This window comes from Schistocerca nitens, chromosome 6 (assembly GCF_023898315.1).
Source record: "Schistocerca nitens isolate TAMUIC-IGC-003100 chromosome 6, iqSchNite1.1, whole genome shotgun sequence".
NCBI classification, from domain to species: domain Eukaryota; kingdom Metazoa; phylum Arthropoda; class Insecta; order Orthoptera; family Acrididae; genus Schistocerca; species Schistocerca nitens.
This window is the reverse complement of record NC_064619.1, coordinates 98871829-98897590: the sequence shown is the minus strand read 5'-3', so window position 1 is coordinate 98897590 and position 25762 is coordinate 98871829.

Sequence of the window (25762 nt, the reverse complement as noted above, 5' to 3'; positions counted from 1 at the left end):
AAGTACGGAGAGGTGTTCCAGTGCTATTCCACACGCGGCAGTAGATGTATCGAATGTTACTGGACACCAACCGATGGCTAGCAGGTAGCAGAGACGAGGAAGACGTTTCTAAACTTGATTATTATTGTTAAAAACCTCTTACTAACAAATGAAGTGATGAATTGTATTCACTGACGTATCTGTAGTGTAAATGCGAACATTAAAAGCTGTAATATGTCAGATATGTGACTGATCATACTGTTACGCCCCAAGACGGTATTCCTAGCGGACATTAAAATTCGTCAGGTTCTACCTTTGCAGCTACTGGAAGCCCAACAGCCTGTGTTAACGACCACTATACTGCCAGCTATGGCGAAACGCGGAGCGAGTTATGGTAGGCACGGATGCTATTGCACAATGGGGTAACGGCAGCACCCAAGTCTGCAAGTTAAGAATAATGACATCATGGAATCCGAAATATACTGTGCAACATTAGGTGCTGAGAAGCCAAACCACCAAAAAATAACCTCTGAAAGAAGCAGTTGCGAAAGTCTGTATAGGAGAGATGCCATTGGGGGCAAAACCAGAAAGCATGTTATAGACATCCCCACTGATGACGTGAGCACGTGAAGCCCCATCCCAAATATCCCAACCTTCTTAACAAATGTGTGATTGCTGAGTGCTGATTGCCGACTGCCCCGAGTGTAGTCTCAGCCCCTGTGTCGGCGGCAGTTATCCACTGAGAGGGCATGCTATGGAAGTGGACCCTCGTCACGTCTAGCTGTCCACGAATCAGGCTGCACTGCAGCTGATGGGGCGATGAGGCAACCATCAACCTGTAGGTCAGCTGAAGGCTTGATCTGAACGACCTGGACGCTGTTCGTAATCCTCTTTCGAGGGGGAGGGTCACTTCTGCTGCTCATACCATCCATGAGGCCAAAACCGATGCTGTCGACTCCTATCTCCTAAACACGGGCTCAGAGCTGACCCCTGCTAGCCAATAACTACTTCACGTTTACCTGGGGCCGTGATAGCTGAGTGCAAATCTTCGTCTGAAAGGAGAGCACTTTGGAGATGTGTACGTAGAGCTGGAGGGAGTCGCGTCCACTGGTTGATGGCCGACACGTCAGGTCGCAGCAGCCACCCAACGCTTCGCTTCACTGGAGGAACCGCATGTCGGACACGTACTGTCACTCTTCTGCTGACGAGGCTGCTGCTCTTCCAGTCCACTTGTGGCACGGTGCTTTTTAAGACAGTTCCGTATTACTGCTTACTAAAAATGTTATGGTCACTGATGTTTCCTTCAGACTGTTGAACAAAGCTACATCGTCAGCTTTACATCCCACCCGCCTCTCTCCCGACTAGTGTAGAAATTGGGGATCCAGCCTATTATGCATCTGGTATCAACAAGTGGTTACCAGGGGAAAAAACGTTTATGCCTACCGCCGCACCCACACATCTAGAACAACAGCAGCCAATCGTGTACTTGTCAGACCGCAGATACCTGCAGACTTGTCTCAGTTCCATGGAAACAATATATAAGTGTACTGGAAGCCAGTGAGTTGTTCTCATCGTAATGTATCAGGACATGGCTTTCCAAGTCTTCACGCCATGTCAGATACCTGTAGTAAGTGTAGAATGATTGATCACTAATCACACCAGTGCACAGAATCTCTTCGGGTTATGATATGACTTAAAGGTTAAGTGCAGTTTATTTCTTGTTATTTGTCTTTTGCGTGTGCAGTTTCCTTCTTTTCTGGTATAATGCAAGTTGCATATTACAATAATGACAGACACACGTTGTTACCAAGTACAACGCAGCAGGGCAAGACAATGAGACATTGTTCGAATGTATGTGAATTTCTAAGGGACCAAACTGCCAAGGTTAGCGGTCCCTAGACTTACCCACTTCTTACACGAACTCAAACTAACTTACGCTAAAGACAGCACACACACCCTTGCCCGAGGGAGGACTCGAACCTCCGGCGGGATGGGCAGCGCAATTAGTGACATGGCGCCTCTAATCGCGCGGCCACTCCGTGCGACAATGGAACATTGCGTAGGCGAATAGAGCAGTATTAAGTTGTTGGAGGCAAGGACTCTTTGATTTAGGAGAAAATAAAACCGTGTTGAGCGTAGCCATAGATTCAACCAATACAGCGTCAGCTAACCTCATAGTGCCGTTATCCAGCAAAACAACTGAAGAGGTGCCTATTTTAATTAGCGACGTAAAGTAACCGGCAAATTGGAAAAGTGGTCGCAAGCGATGTCGGTCCCGAGATGCATACTTTAAAGTGGGTAGATGAAGTTTAGTGGATGGCCCAAAAACGTACGTTCTATACCATGAGACCCTGAGTGATGACCAAACATTTGATGAACTGGATAACGGTCTAATACAGTGCTATCAGAAGCAAAATAGGTGAGATTTTGAGGGATAACTCAGTGGAGTACTGGACAAGCGCGTTGAATCAGTGGATTCCTTATCTGGCAGGATGAGGACATTGAACTCGCAAACGTATGAACTAACGCATAAAGCGGAGGCTGATTGATTATGTGCAAGGCAGAAAATAGTTCTCTGGCTGGATGAATTTCTAAGAGGCATTTCTTTTGGTATGTCTAGGAGAGTCACAAAGGTGAACCCAGGCTACACGCGAAAAGAGAGTGATCGCCGTGATCTGATGTGGACGCATGCGCCACATTAGGAAACAATGTCGTCATCCCAATGTTATGAATGTGGGCAGGTGGGCCATTGTACGCGTGAGTGTCACAAAAATGCGTGGGACAAGCAACGTCCTAATAAACAAACGGGAAAGTGGGTGCCTCATCTGTCGGATGGCATTCCCAGTAGGACACTAGACCACTGAGACAAATGTAGAGAAGAGTGCTGATATCTGGGCAAATTAAATGGCAGCTAACATAAATTTCTCGTGGACGCAGAGGCTAGCGTGTCAGTAACCACTCTGCATATTTTAGGGTAGAAAGTGGCATGGTATCGGTTATGTGCCACGGGTGATAGTAGTGTGAAGTCATTGGGATAATGCTGTCAGTTTCAACGTGGGTAAATAAGTATTTTCGGGAGAAAGTAGAACTGTTGTTGCTTTGTGGAGGGGCTATTCTGCAATCCTGGAGCTCGACATCCTTGCTGAATCGACCGTCTGCAGCATACATATGAACTTGGTGGGACTCTTGTTTCCTCCAGTGTTACACGGTCGCATGGTTCACCGATCAGTAAGGTAGTACCCAATAAACGGCACACAGATGCACTGAAGATCGGTTCACGTGTTACGTTACAGCAACGTAAAGGGAAGTGGTTCTGGATGAGTACATAACACGGACATAACTACGGAAGTATTATACGTTATATAGGCAGTGGAAACTAGCGAAGAATTCGATGTCACACCTTTTTCTACACAGAATTATATTTCACGTCAGTTACAGACAGTCACGATACTTTTGCCAGCGACGAAGTGAGTCTGCCAAAGGGATTACTATATGCTAATTTGGACGTTTTGGAGGGAGATGTCATTGAGAGATCAAGTGAGGACCTGTGTCATAAGCCAATCATTAATGTATCTGCATTACTTGAGAAAGTGAAACATTTACTGGGAAATCATAGAGAAGCTATGGAAGCTTGGTTGCTGCAGTTTGTGGATTTGTTTATTCTGAGTGGTCCATTTCTAGCAACACCACTCATGCAACACAGACTACCAACAGGGAATGGTGCTTCAGCGTACAAGAATACAGTTTGAGCTCCAAAGGTTATAAATCGAAAATGGAAGATTTTATCATCCTGCTTCTAGCTAATGGTGTTACTGAGGTCAGTGATATCCCCTCGGAACACCCGTAATTTAATTCCTGAAAATTACCAGATAGAACTAAAAATATAGTTTCTGCTGTCATTACCAATACCTCAATGTACGAATGACCAGTGATGCTTTTCCCGTACCAAATGTAACACCGAATCCCGACGACATGACTCAACTTCTCCACAATGGATTTGAATAGAGAGTATCATCATCTGGATGTAGAGCCTGAGATTGACCATGAACACATTTTTCCATTGCAGGGGGTCATTTCGCAATGACGTCGTATGCCTTTTGAACTGAAGAGTGCCCCTAACACGTTCAGGTATTATTTTATGGCGTAAAATAATCTTTTGGGATAACTTTATAGTGTTTCCAAAGCACACTGAAAAGCATGTATGACAGTTGAAGCAGGTATTCAATAAACAGAGAATAGCATGACTAACACTAAGCACTGATAAACATAATTTTATAGCAATAAAAGTAAATTGTTTTGGGTATGTAATTGGCAAGGAAGGTGCGAGAACAGATCCAAACATGTTCTCAGAAATTAATAATTTCTCGCCGCCAAAGACAGTTAATCAGTTGCGGGGTTTCATCAGTCTCTGTATTTATATCGTCGGTTCTTTAAGAACTGCTGAAATTTCCAGAGCTTTGAACCACCTGTTACGAAAAGCAATAATATCTGAATGTTCTACCAAATTTCAGGTGGCGTTGGATAGTTTGAAGCGAGAACCCAGTTTTGATGTTACCTGATTTTTTTAAAAATGTTATTCTGTTTGGTGATGCAAGTAATAGGGCTCATAGGAGTGTCCTATGAGAGAATATAGACTTCAAAGAGCATTCCAACAGCTGAACAAAGCAGAGAAAAATAATTCCATGCCTGAGAAGGTGATCTGAGCATTAATCTACTGTGTCACGCACTTCCGCTGTTATTTATACTGGCAAAAGAAGTAGTGAGGGACCACCCTGGTCTCAAGTGGTTATTAGGATTAAAGGACCCTGCAGCAAATTAAGAAGATGGGCACTTCGTTTGAGTGAATTTCATTAGGAGGTAATACACAAGTCTGGAGAAAGGCATGCTAACACCAACATTTTGACTACAAAAATTGCAGTTCCACAAATATTGGGCTGGAGCAGTGCTGAATGGCGAGGGGCCCAAGCTACTAATGCTGACAGCAATTCAGCTCACAATCTGTGTTCGTGTTACGTGAGGTCCTGCTTCACACAACAACAGGTGTGAACTATGAGAGATATACCCTCCAGAATGAAGTCTTGCCACAAGCACATGACTGTAATAAGTTGTCAGGTCATAGTGGACGAAGAACAACTCATAGAGGAATTGCTGGAAAATTTTCATGGATGACGAGAGAATGAGATGTCAAGCAATATGTTAGGGACCCTAGGTAGGCCCTAAGTACTGTATCCAACCTGGCTCTCACCTGGAGACTGAAGGAGTCAGAGATCGGACTCCTATAGTACATAATTACTGCTCAGAATATACGTTAAGGTGTAGTCGTTATGAGAATTATTTAATGCATGAATCCTTAATTCTGAGGTCACTGAATTGAAGGAAGATTAGCAAAGCAACTTTAAATTGCGATTGTTATACCTCAGAGAAAGCAAAAAAAAAAAAAATGAAATTTAATTGACATTAATTGTTCTAACTCACTGTACAGAACTGGAAGTGACAATAGTGCAAAAATTCATACAAATTATTTTGTACATTATAAAACTATGCATATGGAACTCTAAGGAAGGTTCACGAACTGTTATGTTTGTTTAACCACCATCCTAGTGATGGATAGTTAAATATAAATTGATCAGCTATATTATGATGATTGTGAATCCAGTGCATGAGCGTAATGCTGAAAGAAATGAATAGAACTATTAATGGCACTTATGCTATGTAGAAGAACTTATATGATGTAGTAGTGACTTTTGTGGATTACTAGTCCCCTGGAAGCCTAATTCCAAAGAAATGAGCAGTGTATGTACTGAACTTGATTGAAACTGTTTCATCAAAATAGTCAGCTAAAATTTAAATTTCTCACTTAATCTACCATCCCATATCTGTGAGACCTGAGTTTCTCCTAGCGTATACAACTTTCAAATAACTTCCGGAAATTCAGCCAGGTAACACTTCACGACCGCCGATATTTCGGCGCGAGAACACCCCACCATTTTCAAGGCAACTGCAACGGAAAAGCGACGTACATGCAAATTTAAAACCTCGGTTCTCGGACTGATGCAGGAAAGGTAACACACATGGCCAAAGTCAGAGCTATCGATAGTGAGACTACGAATTCGCAGGTGAGTTAGTATTGACTCTGACCCTCTGTTTTTTGACAAGGGAGAGAGTCGGAATCCAAACAGAGTTTAAACAGAAACCTTCATCCCTGTTAATGAGGTGCACCTGGCACATGTCGCACCTTGGTACACAGGATACACGTCGTTTCCGACGCTGAGACTTTGCCAGCTGTGCTGTCCCATCTTGAAATTACGTTTCGTCAAAATCGTTATAGTGATAGACAGACTGAACGTGCGTTGCAATATTGACCGACTGTACATCGGGTGATTGATGGTAATTCTGAGTCGACACCAAAGTCTACTGCCTTTTTGCCTTACGAAGGAAACACGTCCAACAATTTTTGTCTTATTTTACAGAAATTCGATGCGAAATGTGTTTTTAGGCCTCCATCCAAAACTAGAGTACTTTTTAGTTCTGTTAAGGATAATCTTGGTCTGCGTAAGGCGGGTGTTTATCGTACTCCTCTTAGCTGCGGCATGGCATGTACTGGTCAAAATATCAGGACCATGGAGGACGATGTACTGAGCATAAACGGCATACACGATTAGAGCAGCCAAGTAAATCCGCTATTGCCGAACATTGCTTGGATACTGGTCACCCCATGTTCTATAATAACAGCGAGAAATTGGCATGCACGTCCAGCTATTGGACCAATGTTATTAAGGAGGCAGTTGAGATTAAATTAGCAAGCAACCTCGTTAACAGGGATGGAGGTTTTTGTTTAAACTCTGTTTGGATTCCGACTCTCTCCCTTGTCAAAAAACAGACGGACAGAGTCAATGCTACCTCACCTGCGAGTTCGTAGTCTCACTATCGATAGCTCTGACTTTGGTCATCTTTGCTGGCACTAGTGTTCAATGTGTGTGTTATCTTTCCTGCACCAGTCCGAGAACCGAGGTTTTAAATTTGCATGTACGTCGCCTATCCGTTGCAGTTGCCTTGAAAATGGCGCAGTGTTCTGCCGCCGAAATATCGGCAGTCGCTGAAAGTGTTACCTGGCTGAATTCCCGAAAGTTATTTGAAACATCCCAATTCTGTTTATCTCTCCTGTTCTTCACCTGAATCATCACAAAATGGGCGTCTTGTGTCTGGCTCCATACACTCTGCTCCTCTTCCACCTTGCTCCTCCCACCTTGTACCTCATCTTCATGCCAAGTCTCACCCTCTCCCTGTTCCACATACCCAATATCCCTCTCATCTTCTACCTACTTCATACAAATTTCCACCTGCCATCCCTTGTAGGAGAAAATGGGGACCCCTATTGAACGTCTTTAGAAGCTGCGTGCTAAGAAGGCTAATTTATTATTCTCTCTAGCCTTCCTACTAACTGTCATGAAGGGAGGATGACTCCACATCATTGCACTCCCGCTGATATGTGCCTGCTGTAAAGTTCACCTCCATGGTCGGTTTGAAGGTTATCAGGACTGCGATTGATTCCAGGCGGCAGCAGTCTCTGAAGCACCTTTCCCCATCTTTCCTTACGCAGGTAGAGCCCAAGTGAAATTCGAATATGTATCTATGAACATTAAAATATACTATAAATCTTTATTCGACCAAGAGAGTTCTGTGAAGAGTATGTGATCAGCCTGCCATAAATCATGGAGCCCTCATCACATGTCTGCAAAAAATGTACTACATGGTAGCATTTAAGCTCGTGAATAGCAGCTCTATAATTACTCAGTGATGTGCCTCCCTTAAATGTCTGATATGATTGATATGATTTCATTAAAGTCTTTGTAATATATATATATACTCCAGAGGTAGATTGTTTAGACATTTGTGCTCAACTTCAACCGCTTTACCAGCGTTATGTTCAGCTGCTAATACTGGTTTAATTATTTCCTTATATTTGTCACTCTCTGAGGGTTTCATTCGGCATCTTGATGTCATAAGTGTATTAGTCATATGTAATATTTGACCATACTCATTTATTTTTTAGGGTAAAACATTACAAGTTTTTAAGAATACTAACTCTAACAAACGGGGCGTTCTTTCAAATTCCCTATCCCCAGCTCAGAATGCATTGTCACGTAAAGGTACCGGGTGAGTGCCTAAAGTATATGGTTTCGTCCTGCTGATACTGTGTGATGTGTCTAACTTAGCAATACCGCAGCAGCAAATGAACTCAGTAACAGCGTATAGACCCTCATCATCTTCTTGTTTTCCTTCTTCTTTTCTGCCTCCTTCTGTTGCGTGTGACACCCCTCTCACGCTGTCAGTTATTACACTAAGCTTTTACAAGAGATGCTGATCTCTTCGGAGCTGTCCTGATTTTAACTGTCGCAACATCCATCAAAGAGCCTTGTGTACCTCAATAATGTTATGCATTGTTGTCGAAATGTTGTTGCATACTGAGCTTTTTTGCGGTGGCATACTGCTTATATATACTTTGGGTGACGATGGAAGTCAGGTGCCTTACTTATCACCTTCATACATCCACACGTATCTGTTAGTTTTGTTTTGATTTCATCAGTTTTCTCACTGACGTGTAATTCACATGGCTGTATTCTTTCACATGGCTGTATTCTGCTATTCAGCACCTCTTCATTTACAGACAACCCTATTGAGAAAGTTTTGCTATTTCATCTCTTTTTCTAAAACATGACTCTGTTGATTATCAGTATCCCTTCATTGAAACTATTACTGTAAATTTTTACAATTTCATTACGTCTGTAAGATGCCCAAGGGATTTAATAAATTCCTTGGGGTTGTTGCTGTATTTACTTATTGAAGACACTATGCATTGGTCAATGATTTTAGCAGTATGACATCATGATAAGCAGAGAATTTTAGCTGCCACTAAGAAAATGCAGCCAATCAGCAGTAGCCATCTATTTGTTTTTGAGGTCATGCAGTCAAGGTCAGTGACCTCGATGACACGATGACAACGTAGTATATACAGGCAGTATGTCTTGCGACTTCGTTGACTGGGTGCTGACATGAAACTAACTTAATGAGTTGGTGACACTATTATGTCTCATCTTGAAAAATATCGATTATGCAAGTTTCAGCAGGTCGTAGTTTGCCTGACTGTGCCTAATCTTGCTTAGTTGGCGATGGAAGGAGCAATTCATTACAGTTTGGAGAAAGAGCGGTGATTATGGGTTTTTTTTTTACAATGGGGATGGATGGGGTTATTTATGACACTCTTGTTTTATGCTTGTGATACTTTTTGAAATCCAGTAGCTGACACCAGCTGTCACGTTATGGCACATACACTGTGAACTTCTGGTGTTAGAATTTCCAGTTCTAGTAGTGAGCAGCCACTGTCAGGGTATTGCACGTTCTTGATATAGTTCCACCAGTGACTAACAGGCGAAGTATGAGGTGCATTCAAGTTCTAAGGCCTCCGATTCTTTTTCTCCGGACTGGAAAGAGATAGAAACACGTGCATTTTTTTAAAATGAGGCCGTGTTCATTGTCAATACGTCCCAGAGATGGCAGCACCATACGGCAGATGGAATTTTACCGCCAGCGGCGAGAATGAGAACTCTTTTAAATACTTAAAATGGCGACATTTTCATTACTTGAAGAGCGTGCAATCATTCGTTTTCTGAATTTGCGTGGTGTGAACCCAATTGAAATTCATCGACAGTTGAAGGAGACATGTGGTGATGGAGTTATGGATGTGTCGACAGTGCGTTCGTGGGTGCGACAGTTTAATGAAGGCAGAACATCGTGTGACAACAAACCGAAACCACCTCGGGCTCGCACAAGCCGGTCTGACGACATGATCGAGAAAGTTGAGAGAATTGTTTTGGGGGATCGCCGAATGACTGTTGAACAGATCGCCTCCAGAGTTGGCATTTCTGTGGGTTCTGAGCACACAATCCTGCATGACGACCTGAAAATGCGAAAAGTGTCATCCAGGTGGGTGCCACGAATGCTGACGGACGACCACATGGCTGCCCGTGTGGCATATTGCCAAGAAATGTTGACGTGCAACGACAGCATGAATAGGACTTTCTTTTCGTCGGTTGTGACAATGGATGAGACGTGGATGCCATTTTTGAATCCAGAAACAAAGCGCCAGTCAGCTCAATGGAAGCACACAGATTCACCACCACCAAAAAAATTTCGGGTAACCGCCAGTGCTGAAAAAATGATGGTGTCCATGTTCTGGGACAGCGAGGGCGTAATCCTTACCCATTGCGTTCCAAAGGGCACTACGGTAACAGGTGCATCCTACGAAAATGTTTTGAACAACAAATTCCTTCCTGCACTGCAACAAAAACGTCTGGAAAGGGCTGCGCGTGTGCACTTTCATCAACACAACGCACCCGCACATCGAGCTAACGATACGCAACAGTTTCTTCGTGATAACAACTTTGAAGTGATTCCTCATGCTCCCTACTCACCTAGTGGCTTTTTCCAACAATGAAAGACACTCTCCGTGGCCGCACATTCACCAGCCGTGCTGCTATTGCCTCAGCGTTTTTCCAGTGGTCAAAACAGACCCCTAAAGAAGCCTTCGCCGCTGCCATGGAATCATGGCGTCAGCGTTGTGAAAAATGTGTACGTCTGCAGGGCAATTACGTCGAGAAGTAACGGCAGTTTCATCGATTTCGGGTGAGTAGTTAATTAGAAAAAAAATCGAAGGCCTTAGAACTTGAATGCACCTCGTATGGCGGCTGGCCAGATGTTTTGCAGGGATCTAAGTCACTGCAAATTATGGGCTATGGGAGGGGGAATGGTTTTCTTATGGATGTTCGGAAGGCCACAAAATGTAAGTGATTAAGATCCCTGAGAGGGGAATGTTTTAATGAAAGTCTCTTCCTGTAAATACTGCTTGAAGGGCTCCTACATCTTGCTCAGTATTCTGTGTATTGGGTCCTGAGATAATTCTTGTTACGTTAATTCTTCCAACATCAAACGAATTTTCGTGTCATACTGGGCTTCTTGCATTATGATGTGCGCACTGCCCTGCTGGGACTATGACGAGAAAATTGTTGTGTAGCTCACAATGATCATTGCATTTATCTACAGCCATTCTCAGCATAGGCAGCTTGGATTTAGAAAGAATGTGGCTCGTCATTTGACGAATTCCTTTTGCATTTTCACTGACAATTCTGAGAAATGCCTCTTCCAGATCAATTAAGTCAAACCAATTGTCCGAGTGGATGATGCCAAGTTAAGTCTCATTTTAAGTGCCAACTTGGCACACACGTCGATGCTACTCGCTGCTATGTTGATAATAGCACGTTCTGTTATTTTATGATTTGCCATATGCTGTTGCTGTGAAAGGAAGCTGAATTTCTGTTTCTGCTTTTGTGTGGTTATCCACTGTGACGTCGTCAATTGTGGTGCTGTGGTCGCATGAGACCAGTCATAATCGAAAGCTGGAAGCTACCCCCTCAGCCATTGGTGGACATCAGTAATCTCTCAGCTGATTGTACCCAATAACTTTCTTGTATAATGCAACCTCCTTCGCAACAGGCCCATGCTAGTACGACAAAATATTCTCCTCGGCACAGTAGAGAGCAAACGATATAAGATATATCACTTCTCGACGTTCTACCATTTGAAAGACAGTTTTGTTAAACAGTTCAACAGGATGATAAAAACTTCATTTGGAGGCAATTCCATTATCAAGGGTCCTACGAATGACGAAACATTTTATCAGAACATACTGATGAGTATAAATGAGTCACTATCACACAATTAAGAAGAGAGAAATAGATGTCCATGACAATGGGCTTATAATACAATACACAGTCTGTTAAGATGTTGCAGCCACACAAGCAGACGTTAGATGTAGAGGATTTGGTACATATTTAGAAATACAAAACTCTATTTTAGAAGTGTTTCCTACCAAACTGTTCTTTGGAGATGTTTAGGGTTCGTAAGATGCAGCACACTAAACATATATTTTTAAGGGCAGTGATAGTGAAGAAACTGAAAGGAATTTTTACACAGAGGTATTACTGAAAAGCTTTGAACAGGACATTTTCCTCATAAAGGGGGTCATAAGGCATGGAGTGAGATAAGACATGGGTAGGCTGCTTACGAAAGCACGACAGTTGGGTTAACGTTCGCAGTATGCTATATAGTAGGACACACAGTATTCTAACCATGCGGTGATATGAGTGTGAGGAAACATATCAACACAGGTGTGGTTGGTACTCTCAAGAATCTACCAGTCGAACTTCATATTTACAGATATAATAAGCTCTTGTGGACAGGGAACAAATTTGAATAAGCACCTGGCTTGTGGCGATAAGCGGTTAAAATTCTAGATAACACTTGCAAGGAGAATTGTATGGGCTACGCTACAAATAAATAATGTCACGCTGCAGGCTAAATATAAAGTGATAAACCCAGAGAGATACAGAGAAGAAAAGGTATTATTATTGGACAATGTACTGCTCCATTCGTGGTCAATAAGGCAATGGGTGGCCAACAGAGACTGAGCGCTGGAATAACCTTCAAGCATACAATCAATTCACCTCATTGTACGCTAAAAAGAAAAGAAAAGTTAAGGGATGTTTAAAAAATTGCATCCCTTCAGTGGTGACTGTGGGGAAAGGTGCCGTGAGGCAGAAAGCTGGGAGAAAAGGATGTTTTACAACGTCAGGCTTTTGCCAATACCTAAGACATCTGGTGGCGTAATTCTATGTTTAATTCCTGCATTTGCTGGCCTGTCAAACATTGGTTTCTAAACAGGAGGAGCAGCTGCCATAACTCTAGCAATGAAACTCAGAGAAACAGCTACAGGAAGCTAAACGACATAATATGGTCATGGAGGCCATCGTTATTAGCGAAAGTCTATATTTGAAACTATACAGGTAAGAACTTGGAAATTACAAAAAGAAGTCATTATGAGACTAGCGGACAGACTGCTTACATACAGCTGCTTATACACTCCAGAAAACTGTAATTCCTTAGGTTTTGTGGTGTGGGATACATTGCCAGATATGACGTGGACAGAGAAAGGATGTGGAAGTGTCAGGATAGATATTGTGGGGGGTGGATATTTTCCACAAACCTTTTGCCTCAGCAATTGCTAACAGTAATGACGATAGACAAATTAGTATTCTAAATCAGGATATACTGACAGTTCCAAGCAAGAGCATCCTATATTTGGAAGGGGGAATTACAGGTAAGAAGGGTACAGCAGCATCAGTAACTTCGCACCTTGCACGTAGTGCATTGGCCTTTCTCTTTCAAGAAATAAGAAAGGAACTGAATGGGGTTGAAATCGACTCACCAGAACCTTTGCTATCACATCCATCCTCTGGACTAATATCTCTGCCTATACATTCGATTTGAATGTCCTGGATGGTTCATGTACGGGTCGATAGGTAACTCCTTTAGTGCATGTGTTCCACTCATAGTGTCAGTGAGTTTCATTAGGGAAAGTAATGGTGTAATTACGAACACTAAGAAGGAACTGACTCTAGCTCACAATGCTACTGATAGTAACTTGTACAGTCTAGGACAGGGAGAAGAGAGGCGTAAAGTTATGCTTGGTAAACGGACATGGAAAGTACCGCACTTACCTCTGTCACATGGAGAAAATCTGAAAGTATAATGTGTAGAGAATTCCAGAGTTTACCTGTCATTAAATTTCTGGTCATGGAAGCTGTTTGAATAACAAATCCTTTCACATTTAAGGTTCAATAACAAGTACCTGTTTCTGTTCTATTGATGTTTGTTTCTTTCGAACTCGTTTTTGGCTTTTTAGACCATGTTCAGAAAGCAACTGACCACCGTCTGCAAGGGACACTGGTTCTTATGTAACTTGCTATATAGGACGGATAAAAGTGCTGTAACGGTACTTCAATCTTTTTATGTCTTTAGTGAAGAATTAGTCGCTGTGGAGATGGGTAAGATATCAGTGGAGTGCAGGAACGCTGTCCATATCGGTATGTGTGGTCTGTACCTCACCAAACCGCGTACCTACAGATTCCACTACGAATTTGCAGACTTGAGACTCCGTTAATGTCAAGGTACTTTATGTGGTTGCGTCTACTGGGTGAAAGGCTGTGATCCATAAGAAATAATTAGTTACAATCCGAAGGAATTCTTATGCATGAGACCTCAGAACAAGGAAGTTGTCGGTCTGATGAAAGCGAAGCGAATGGCTCGTAGATTGTAGAGTTTGCTAGGCTCAGATCGGAAATGTACGCATATCACGTAGTTGCAAGTGCCATCCTGAAAAAGATTAAGGGTGTGCATCGTGCAGCCTCATTGGTGCTCACGATGGAAGACTGTAAGGTGTGTATCTTCTGATGATGAGCCAACTGATGTGATGCAGCAAGTAGTCTTTTGGTTGTGGGACCAAGAGTTTTGTGTTACGTTGCCACTAAAAGCCGGTCTGTCACGTTTTGACGACACTCACTACATCTCTGTGAATGGGACTGGGACCCTCCCACTCTAAAGACTGTAAGGTGTGTATCTTCTGATGATGAGCCAACTGATGTGATGCAGCAAGTAGTCTTTTGGTTGTGGGACCAAGAGTTTTGTGTTACGTTGCCACTAAAAGCCGGTCTGTCACGTTTTGACGACACTCACTACATCTCTGTGAATGGGACTGGGACCCTCCCACTCTCACACTATTCACTTGAGTAAATGTATGTGTGTGTGTGTGGGGGGGGAGGGGGGGAGTGTTTTCTTCATATGGTGCAGCAACTCCCTGTATAGTGCATATACTGCAAAATAAAAAATCATTCTCCTCCTCTCCAAGTATAATGTATCACTGCAGGTGCAAGTACTTTATTGTCGATCTGTCATGTTATTTAAATTAAAAACAAAACATTCTTCGTTTGTATCTCTTTTTTAAAACCATGTATAATTTATGTTGCTAAACAATGAGCTAATCTGCTACATCTGTGTTGATGTTATTTGATCCTGTCACCATTGTAGAGTGGAAGTAAATAAGAACAGTTTTATTTTATTGAAAGTTTTATGCACATTCATTCTTCTTTACAAAATTAGGCTAATAATTGTTATCACATGCTTTGAATTCAGCCCGAATCGTATTCAAACTGATAGGTGTATTTATATACATTGGTGTTCCTTGAGCAAATTCAGCTTGTACTATGTTTAGAGTTACACAGTATGCTATGGTCGAATTCAGGCATTGACGCATTGATACACTTGGTCTGCATCTACCCCGTTCTTGCGAGAATGTGCAACAAATTCATTGTACACCCCTCTCCCATATGGACGCTTGTACCACAGTCAGCCTGCAGAAACTTATTAACCATTGTACATAGGACTTAACCTTATCAGACTAGAATATTTATTGACTGTGCTCATATCCTCAAGAAATTTCCCCTCATACATACCGATAATTGTAGCCTCACCTTTTAACATGCTAATATTAATAGGAATATGTCATGGACTGTATTCATCTCTAATCTTTCCCTGTTTGAAGTCTATCATATTACACAGATGACAGCATTCGTACCACGAATACTGTACCCTAGTACAAAGATGTTGAACATTCTCTGTTTCAATCGCCATATCAATGTCACTGTGAAGTTCTAAGTCAACATTTACATGTTTATATCCACACACAGTTAAAATGTAATGTGAGACTCAGGGTTACGCTACTGCTGTGGCTGAGCTACATCACAGTCGAACAGCACCAGGTGCTACATGCTGGGTAGCCATGCTGTGGTGCTGGAGGAAACAGCGACAGATTTCAGTCTGTAACAGTAACAGCAAAAACTGTAGAATTAAGTACATCCAGCTAATAGTAACATTAATAATTAGCCATGGATTGGCAAAACAGTTACTGATATTTTTCTTCTAGAAGCAATGTGATGACGCATAAGCACATATTGTCCTGTTCTGAAACTTTTTAGACCTAATTCGTTAAAAGCAGTATGTACATATGAAATACAAATTGTTGGGAGCTGATCTTACACTCAATTGGCTGCAGAGCGGAGTTGGTCTGGGTGGAGGAGTGCTTTATGCTGACAACACGCATGCAAATCTCAAATCTCTTGGAAAACTAACCACCCTGGTGTCAGTCTCTGCAGTTTAGTGGTCAGCACGGCGAACTGCCTTGTGGAGGAACTGAGTTCTATTCCTAGAAGTACAGGGAACTTTCCTTCGAAGAAGGACTGTTACGGGATGCTCTCAGCCTTTTGGTGGTCACTGAGGAGCTATTTCACCGAGTAATAGTGGCTACAGATTACGAAAACTGACATCGTGCCGAAGAGCAGTGTTTTGACTCCATGCGCCTCCATTCCGCATCCAGTTACGTCATTGAAGGGTGACACAAAATTTGGTCGGTACCGACAGGCTAATCTAGGCCTGCGGATGGAAACTATGCTTTTAGTCCACTCGGAGAAAGTGGACCTGCCCTCATCCGATTTTCATGTATTTCCCTTCGATATGTGTAATATTGTTTCAAAATTTATTTCCTTTCTGTTGTCGTTGTCTATGTTGCTTGCATCTTCCAATCTTCCACATTTTTCTTAGTACACTCGACCCGTCTGTTTTCTTAACATTCAAACACATGCCTCTTTTTTCCACAAAGACATCTATAGTTTTCCCGTAAGCCTTGGATGCTTCTACTGCTCCCTATGTTGGCTTTTCCGGCTTCGGAATTTATCACTCCTTGTGAGACTCATGTTTCAGATGTCTTTGTTCCCTTTTTCTTGCTTTATTTGATACAGGTTTTTATTGTCTTGCCTCGCCGTTAGAATTTAACACCTCGTGTTTAGCTCAAGAATTTTCACTAGGAGTAGTCTATTTAAATATTTAACCTCTGCAGCCTTCACTCTTTCATCTTTCAAAGCTACTATTCGCCTTCTATTTTAGTAACGTCCCTTGTTCCAATCAACTGTTGCATTATAATCCGTTTAAGCCACAGAAATAACAGAAGAACCTATTCTTACAGCTTTGAAGAAACTCAATGTACTGCTATGATAGTGTCATCTCAGTTGCAGTATTCTACTAACACCTCCAATCTATATAAGAAAAAAGAAAAAAAACATTAATATATTTCTTGCTGATATAATTAATAAGCTGAACAAACTCTAAGAATGTTTTAAATTTTCATTTTCTGATTTTAGTGGGGCTTTGGGTCCAGTAAGATTTGACTCGAAGAATGCTAATTAGCTGAAAGACAAATGTACCAAGGATAAGATAATGTTGTGTCTGTAACTCAATGTCTACATGAATTATGTATTACCTGCAGTGTGTAATCTCCACCGTCCATCCTAATTCCAGATCTTGTCCACAATAAGCGTAATCTTTTATGAAAAATTTTAGAATGGAGTAGATTACAATAAAATTTCTAATTTACTTAACTTTTCGCGTACAGCTGGCTCCAGTCCTTCTTGTGTAGGATCTGATTCTTGAAACTGAAATTCTCACATATCAGTTCCTCATGGCTCAATTGATCTAAAAACATATGAAGATTGTTGGTGCAGAACTTTTGTTGTTACGTTAGTGTATTCTGTCACAGTTTAGTATATCATACAGTGTTTTGAATATTCACAAGAACAAAACCTAAATTACATTGTTCGCCCAAAGTACAGAAATACGTCCGATCACATCAAAGGCATGCTTACTACTGCGTCACTCAGTGGAAATAATAATACCCCAAAGGAATTTATACAAGTTTCGATTATTATTTCATAAATGAAACCATAAATATACATAATAAACAGTACTAGATTGGTAATTAATGACACAAACTTAAAGTGTGGCTAATAATTCGTAATTTCTAAAGTTTCTAAAAAAATAATTTTATCTGTACATTCAGAGCTACTACTTGTAGATTGTAACATCTAAAGAAAAGTAATTTCTGTTCGTAAATTTTAGCTTGAAATATAATATACTGTGTATAAAATTATATGAAAGTTTTCAAAAAGCAGCTTAGATAATATTGATGTGTCCAAAATTCGAAAAATGATACTGGTATCGACAACTACCGATCAGAAAAACTAATGCTGGAGGAGGACGTCCCGTTACAAGTCTGCATTATGTAGTTTGACGTTCGGCAAAAAGAAATGGGTAATTCATGCGAAATCCGCTCCAGATACCGTTGTTCAGTAACAAATGAATCACTGTCACTACTAGAAGAGACACTCCGTCTTCAGGCCACGAGTGGCCTACCGGGACCATCCGATGACCGTGTCATCCTCCGAGGAGGACGCAGATAGGAGGGGCGTGGGGTTAGCACACCGCCCTCCCGGTCGTTACGATGGTATTCTTGACCGAAGCCACTACTATTCGGTCGAGTAGCAGGGGATCCGGTGTATCCACTGTGACAAGGCCGTTGCCTACTATAAGAGACAGAAAAGGAAATATATATATCACAGAACAAACTAGAGGAGATACTGTATTTAAAAAAAATTAAAATGTAGTAAACACAGGTAATATGGGATGTGAGGACTATAACAGATAGTTTCATAGGTTAGCTGTTAGTCTTAATACCCAAAAGTCTACGAAAGAGAGACGCAAGTTTAAGGTCACGTTAAGGCGTACTAAACATGACTAAAGACTTAAGATTAGCGAGAGGGAGGATACATCAATACGCCATAGTAAGACAAGTGGTCTGGAAAACAGTATTTTGAATCATGTTAACAAAAGAGTTCAATTGTTATTAATGTGTCAGTGGTTATCTGGAGAGTGATTTGCAAACATAAACTGGAGAATTTAGCCAATGTGAAACTATGCAGTCCACTATAAGTTTCGTGTGCCACAAAATTTTTCTTCGTCACCACCTAATTAAATTATTAAGCTTTCAAAAATGTTTCAGTGTGAAAAGGAAATGAATTTACGTGTCACAGAGTTCATGGTATGAGCAAGATTTCACTGGGATTCATATATGAACTCTTTGAACATTACAAGAGTGAGACCCAAAATTTAGATAATTAAGTGAATTCTTACACAGTGTAGATAAAACACATTATTCGTAATGCGAAATTGGTCCGGAGATGTGTTGTACAAGATCTGGTAAGGAAATGCAGTGGATTCGGTGGTGCTGCCAAACTAACTCCAGTAACTTCATTGCCATAAACAACGATCTTCCGAATTAAGACAATTTACTAGAAACAAGTGTAACCCCTATGATACCAACATATAAAAAGATAGGAAGACTATTATTTTGAAAGCTAATACCTATGCTACCATGGTTTATTTGACTTCCTCTGTGGTCTACACGTTTGATGATCTGTGGAAAACAGCGCAGAAACCTTGCCTTGAAAAACACCTCAGCAAGAAAACACTGATTACTCACTCAATTAAAAAAAAACAGAAAAACTCTTCCTCTGTATACCTAGAATAAAAGACTATTCAAAACATAACTCTTAGAGTTAACCACAAAATAACAATTACAGTTAACTTCTAAAATTAATTCACAAAAATTAGCAAAGAAAACTTAACCAGCAGTAACTACAGACAAATCAATGTTGTCACCCTGACATTTTCTGCGTCCATCGGCGCACTGCTCGTTCACTTAACAGTTACACATTCGAAATGTGATGCAAGCTCTTTGAGTTTTGTCTCCAGAACGTCTCATTCAGATTTGGAATGCGTTTTACACGACATGGACCAGTTCTTCCGTATTCTCGCGGGTACGCTTCTGTTCAGCCTCCTTTGGCTTCACACCTGCCACATAATCAAGTAGTAGTTGATACCCAAACTTTAAATCAATGTAATCCCCCTATTCTGGTCTCTTGTAACTGACGTATTAGCTAGCGGTGGCCAATTTTCAATACTGTTACAAGATCAAATCAAATATTATTGGCCTCCTTTCACTCTTAGGCGTCTAAAATAAAACAATCCTTGTAGTCCTAATTGGACAGAGAGTTACTTCATCAAGGAGAGATCACATATTTCCGACCCTGTTTCCCTAACGCTTTTGCAATGCACCAGGCATCAGCGCTTTGAACAGAACGTAACGTCATGAATATTGGGCATCAACCTCCTGTTCTTTGAACTGGCAAACAAAACCATCTGCTCATTAACATTATTCATATAGGCATAGTCTTCTCATTAAGCATTGGGAATCAGTTAATCAGTTAATCGACTAAACTACAATAATCTCCGAGACAAGCATCAGTCTTGTGTAACCCTGCATGACTACTTCCCAGCTGCTCACAAATACTGAAAAACAAAGATGAACCCGTACAACCTCAGCCTAAAAGAGAGCTAACGACACAATCTACTCATCTATCTACACAGTGGATCCATTAACCCACAGTGTTTGAAGCAATCTGTTAAATAACACAGTAGGAGCCACAAAACTCATAACATCATCCTCAACTGGAGGGAATACATGTATTCCACATAAAATTCCACTTCAACAACCAAATTACGAATATACCTTCGTTGTACTTCCACAACCTGTACCGAATCACTCGTGAGCAGACAGTCTTTCATGGTAAAGACCAATACATCAGAAAATCATAATCATTCCTTCCGAAGAAAGGGTACACGACCGTTCGCTCTTGTCATGGTTTAACACAGCGTCTCGTCCTGAGTATCTGATAATTATTGCGCTGTCCGTCCACTAGTGTTCGCCTGATTGTGTCTGGGATTTTCTGTACTGATCTCGACTCCAAGGGTACGACCCGGTGCACCATCGTTCGTACGCCTTTCTCTCAGAGACTGATTGTAGTTCTCGTGGTTACTTCGTTGATTACGGTTCCTGTGATCCTCACAGTTCCCCTGATTTTGTCGATACCCAAAATGCTGTCTGTTGCCGCAGTTTTGTTGGTTACCGTAATTTTGTTCTTTGCCGTAACAATACGTATGTTCCCTGCTATTATTATGCCAGTTCTGATATGGCTGATGCGTTTCAGTCTCGTATCGGTCTCGCCTCTGGGTGCGGTCCAGCTCCCTGTTTTCGCAGCAGCCGCGACAACGGTCGCGATGCCTCTGTCCATGTGCATGTGATCCGCTACACTGTGTGCCAGTGCCTGCATCGTGCTGCAGTTCCTGTAGAATGGACCTAAATCTCTCTATGTCGTCTGTACATCTTCCTGCAATGATGATGTGACTTAAGTTCATTGGTAACTTAGTAATGAAAATGCGAATAAGTTCTGTCGGTCCGTAAGGCTCGTAAGAGAACTGTCTTTTGTACAGCATATCTTCGAATAACTGAGCCAGGCTTCGATAGCGGGAATGACCCAAGTTCGGTATCATATTTATCCCCTGTTTGACGCGGCCTCAGACCAGTAAGCCGACAGAAAAGTCTGTTGGAACTCCTTCACTGACTTGCAGTCACCTTCTGCCGCCCTATGAGTATAGCTGGCTCATTATCGTAGTACCCACACATGTATTCAATCTTGTGAGAGTCTGGTGAGGTAGGAGGTAGGGAAAATTGGAAATGTTGTAATGAACACCTGGGATGAGCGTCATTTGGAGCGTTCCGAAACACTTCGAATCTTCCCAGTGAGAGAAATGTTTAAAGTCATATCCGTGCCTTTCCTTTCGTAGAGATCGCTCGCAACCGCCCCCCATTTACCTTTCTTCTATCCCTATCTTCGTCCGAATCAGCATCGTGACCAGAGTCCCGATCTGTACAAACCCGTCTGCGTTTGGAGATTCTCTGAATTGTACCTAAGAAGAGAAGTGCACTACCCGCTCCCACAACTTTGTCCTAAGGTCTCTGTGTTGTATATTTGAATCACTGATTGTAGAAACAACATTAGTCCATGCATGTAGATTTTGAGAAAAATGGAAAAAGAAGTTTTTGGGCCTGAGTAATCTATTTTCTTTGACAGCTCTATTTTACTTTGAGCGGCACAGTTTCTGGTGATGTCCAGACACTATTTTCAAAGATGTAATGATTAGATTATATAATGATTTAAATACGCAACGTTCGTGGACATGTGCTGTTTCTGAAATCCGTTGGTTGCCAGATGTGTACGTCTGTGTCATTCAGCAGTTTATTTCTAAATTTATTATGTTCAAAACAAAAATTGTTATTATTAGGCTACATAAGAGTTTGTGAAGATCAGCTATATTATTTCTCATTACCAAAATTCTTATTTTATGTATAAATAACAGATTCTAAACAACTTCCTTTAGCTACAAATTACAATCAGGTAAATAGCAAGCTTCGTGAAATATTGCTTATAGCCATGTCTATTATTCACTTTTAGACCCTCTGCTGTCTACTGAAGGCCAGTTGTAGAGAGCTCTATAAAAGGATAGGTGCTCTTCAGGGATATACGGCTCAGCTATTTTGTTCTCAGTGGTACACATTTTTCGCATGCTGCAGCCGTCGGTAGAGTTACTGCTGTTTTTTAAATCAAGAAGTAAACGAAAAGTGTGCGTCACCAGGCTTCCAATGTATGGTTTTGCAATGACTTTCCCACCACACTCACTGTTGTATTCGAATTCCATGAATTCTGAAACAGTGAAGGATTGTTTCTCATTCCTTGTGAGCACTTTGCGGTTCTTTGTTTCCAAAGACAATGCATTGCGTTTGTAAAATTTACGCCAACATTGTTTAAATGCCAGTACAAACTCTGTTGAAACAACTTTAACCTGGTATTTGTTAAAGGTACTTGCAGCAACAATAAGTTCTACAAACTGCATGATGCTGTAAATCCTATCGACAGCTCGAATTTTGCTCTTAATCACTGCAAAGTCCCTGTCACAGGGTAAGAATGAATTGCCCCTGACCGGGAAATAATGATAAATACTGAGTAAACGCTGAGATGCTGCAACTGCCATGAGGAACCTGACCGTAGTATTATTCTTATTCTGCCCTGGGCAGCCATCTGAAAATCAATGCAGGTATTTTATATTTGGTGGCAACTCGTTTCGTATGTAATCCAGCAGAAACATGCAGACTTCATCGGGACCCTTCTTTTCTACGCCTTCGTGATAAATGTAGAATGTTGCACATCCTGTCTTCAGGTTGTGGATATTGAATACATTAACATTGAGCTGCCGAAAGAAGAAAACATCCTGAACTGAAATGGCAGGAGTTGACAGATTCTGCATAAAATCCATGGCAATATCTGCAACATCCTCGGCTTTTTGACACAGTACTTGTACTTCACGAATACGAGCAGAAAACTTTGCAGCCCGGCGTTTATGAACCTTCAATTCTGAAGCGGCAACCCACTTAGCCTTTTCATTCAGTGTTTTGTTTCGTAATTTATTTTGCAGCTCTCCACAAGTACCACATGTGTCAACTTGTGGTCGACCAAATATAAGTGAAAAACGTTCTTTGAATATTTTGAAATAAAATTCGTACTTAAAAATACTTGCTTGGGGATGTCGTAATCTAAACTGCTCATGCATGGTTTTGACATTAAGTTGGTTATTTAAATAACGCTGTTCTCTTGTGCCATAGTGAGTAATTTTATGGGGATAGGAATTTATGTGATCAATTATCAAACTTATTTCTGCACCACCGATTTGATTTCCCGATGCATTTTTACCCCTCTGGTCACTAGGCGACTTTCCACAAGCAAGAAGATTGCTTATCCTCCTTACCCTTTGGTTTGTGACGACATGGATACATAAGCAAGCTTTCTTGCATATCTCTGATCGTCCAGTGCTGGAATTAATAAAATTGTTGCATCTTCGTTCCCAATCATCTCCTTCTGGTACTCTTTTTCGTCTTCTGGAAATTTTACCTACAGTAATCAGCACTTGGAGATAAGGATCTTGTGAGTCGTTTGATGTCATGTTGTAGAAAAGTGTATATACTTCAGTTCATTCCTCTTCAGGCATTCTTCCACACCAATGCCTTTCTTTGAAACTAACTTTACACTGTAGTTTTGGTACTCTAAACCTTTAATTCGCGACCTTCTTATGATTTCATGCTGATACTCAACATTATTTACACCTTTTCTTTTTCTCTTTCTACTTTCAGCACCTTCATGTACATCCATATCTTCCCTGTTCAGCACTGCTTTGCTTCACAAAGAAAAAACGTGCGAACACAGAGATGATACTACACAACAGGCTAGCCAACATTGGCTGCTGAAATAGCACTAGCCCTGGACAAGTTTTCTTTCTCCTCTCACTCTTAACGTCGGGATCTTGTTTGTCCCATTAAGAATGATGGACAAATGTTGTTTCTGCATTCATTCGATAGAGGGAGCGCCATTACATGGAAGTCAGCTCTTAACTCAATTTAACCAATAAGTGGACAAGGGTTGTTTCTGCAATCAGCGATTCATTAGCTTCCCACCCACTCAGTACAGTTTCCAATACTCATCTCGTCCCTAGCTTCTCATCTACGCTGATCGGCGCATTCTTGTCGCAACTGTTGCTAATGAACGAGTCCCCTACCTCTCTGGCCATGCTTGCGACCTCGGCTTCCAATGCATGGATCACTTCGCTATTAGCGTCAACCCTCCCGCAAATCTGCTCGGGTATCTGTACCGCCGGACTTTCCACAAGCGTCCGCAGCTCAGCGTGTTCCTGATTACACGAATCAGCTTGCGCAGGAAATCCCCCGTAAGACGCTGTTCCTGCAGCTTAAGTTGTTCGCTAGAGTGCAGCAGCTCCTCTTGCAGAAGTGCGAACGCACTGGTCGAGAATCAGGATATGCTCCTTATATTCCGCAAATGTATCGTTTTTCATCTTTACTGCGAGACCCGACAGCTTCTGATCTATTCCTCATACATTTCCTCGAAAAACGTCTTACGATTCTCCTCAGATAGTTTTTATTACTTTCTTCTAACGCCTTACGATTCTCCTCAGATAATATTTTTACTAGCTGTCTCACATCAAATTGATGGTTTACTAAAGGGTTGATTGGCGACTCAGTTCTACTTTCAGTACTACTACTTAGGATCTTTCCTATACTATCCGACAAGAAAGCGGATGATGTCTGGACTTTTTCATAACTTACATAGGTGGTACTGTTGCTAATGTTTCGCCGGCCGCGGTGGTCTAGCGGTTCTAGGCGCGCAGTCCGGAACCGCGCGACTGCTACGGTCGGAGTTTCGAATCCTGCCTCGGGCATGGATGTCTGTGATGTCCTTAGGTTAGTTAGGTTTAAGTAGTTCTAAGTTCTAGGGGACTGATGATCACAGATGTTAAGTCCCATAGTGCTCAGAGCCAATTGCTAATGTTTCCAAGTGAAAATTATTCATTAGCCTGAACTACATCAGAGACGCACGAAATCCCTGCCACTATACTTCCCGTTTGCTCGACCACCGCAAATGAACGATTGCTCTGTTCTATTGTGTCATCATTTTCGTGGCTATTATTGCTTTTGAACAAGGAACGAGTCAGCATAGGCGAAGCCCACTTCCGCAAAATATCACTATCAAATATCTACAACCAAGTAAGTGCCAAAAGTAATGGACGTTTACTTTCTTACACGGGCATAAAGAATACAAGTTGCACACGCATTCTGAATACAGTTATCACCCATATCCTCACACGTGGACTCGACACGCGCAATATATGTCCACACATAATAAAACAAAAGATTTCCCAAGCGTACAGAAGTCATATATACACGATGTATAACTATGCAAGTCCGAGACATGAACAACGATGTAAAGTAACGAGAAGACATCGTATCGGTACAACGTGTAAGCTGTTAATACATCCTACCTACTGACTGTTTCTCTACAGCTCCAGTTATGTTCGCATGCAGGGTCACCAAATAAATGGTTATCAATGTGTCAACGGTTATCTAGAGAGTGATTTGCGTACCAAAACCGGGTAAAGTTATCCAGTGTGAAACTATGCAATCTACTGTGAGTTTAGTATGCCA